The sequence below is a fragment of the Nanorana parkeri genome, unplaced genomic scaffold (genome assembly GCF_000935625.1).
Source record: "Nanorana parkeri isolate BGI_ZX_2015 unplaced genomic scaffold, ASM93562v1 scaffold260, whole genome shotgun sequence".
NCBI lineage: Eukaryota > Metazoa > Chordata > Amphibia > Anura > Dicroglossidae > Nanorana > Nanorana parkeri.
Genome location: NW_017306528.1, coordinates 787494 through 789055, shown reverse-complemented (window position 1 = coordinate 789055; position 1562 = coordinate 787494). Strand labels below are relative to the sequence as shown.

Sequence of the window (1562 nt, the reverse complement as noted above, 5' to 3'; positions counted from 1 at the left end):
TAGGAATATTGTAGATGTCATTTTTTTTTGATATTTTAAAATTATACATGTAAATTTTTAAATTTTTTTAAATGTGTATTTAAATATATATATATAAATATATATATATGTATATATGTGTGTGTATGCAATTGTGTGTTTGTGTTTATAATACACAGCGCATACCTTATATCACTTATATAAGGACGGCTTTTATGGGATCCCCTAGATGTGACTCCTAATGTAGAGGAAGGATTTCGTTTGTTACATTTGGCTCTATTCGCAAATCGAACACACTATTGACGCTTATTTTTTAAGTGACAGTTATTTTTAGCCCAATGAGATTGGAAAGTTACAGTCAAGTGGCTGATAAAAGAACATCTCTTTACCCTTGTGTTAAAGCTTTGAGCATTGAGCATAATTATACAATTTTTATAAAATACGAATACACATTAATATGTATTGTAAGAAACATGTCCTTGGTGTATTCCTAAAACCATATGGGATTCCTGGAAAAACATACATATAGAAAATACTGGTGGATATATATATATAGCTCCTCCATACTTTTTATATTTTGTTTTAAATATTTATATCATATACCTCTAGATGTCAATTCATGCTGCTGTAATTAAATACTAAAGGAGTAATTTGATGCCAGCCTTCTTATACCGAGTTAGGAGAATTACCAATGTCTTTTCTGGATTCTGGTTGGGTATTAGGCTTGGGAAAATTACCCCGTTATCCAATCAGTTCCTTTATATTTTATTGCCGTCAGCAGAAACAAGATATATTATCCTGTGTGGTCCTATGAATGTAACATTTGCTATATTATCACTTTTACAGTGTATGTTACCGACAACGATTTCATTTCACAAGCAGAATTCTGTCGCTTTATATTACATATGACATTGAGGTATGAATTGTACTTTGTTCGCTAGTCCTGCCAACATATGTTATTTTCAAATAATCAGGCAGGCCAGGAAATATTTTTCCATAAAATGTCTGTTTATTTGAAACCTACCTGGGCAGAATAAAGAGGACTGCATCAGGGGCAGCCAGGGGCTGGGATGACAAGTAGCAGCAGCAAGTAGTAATAACAATACATAAGTAATATAGACAGCGTAGTAATAACAATCACACTGTCAGATCGCACGAATTCTACAATCGTATCTGTGTACATATATGGAAGGGCAAGATCCGGGAAGGATTTGAAGCTGCTGATGTCATTGCAGATAGGACAAGGGTGATGTCACATGTAGATAATTAGGCTTGGATTAAACATTTTGGGATCTCCACATAATGAGCCTCATTCCTGTAAGTGATACATCATTTTTGGAAAGCAATGCTATTGAACACAATCCATAATTTACTGATCTGTTATTTCTATCGAAGAAGCTTCTCCAGGATATTTATTATGTCATGTCCCCGAGTGGCTGGAGAAGGCCAACAAGTCATTTCACAGAAAACATATGTTCTGTATTCATTCAAGGAATTGTGCAAAGAACAGGAATTCAAGTACACATCGCATTAATTATAACATGAATATATTTACACATTCTGTATATTAATGACACAAGTCT

General features: G+C 33.4%; 1 protein-coding gene across 1 annotated transcript in view; it reads left to right on the top strand.

Moving 5' to 3' along the window:
* The window catches only part of TBX1 (T-box 1), a 28475-nt gene that overhangs the window by 7106 nt on the left and 19807 nt on the right, over positions 1-1562 (top strand). The window lies entirely within an intron of this gene.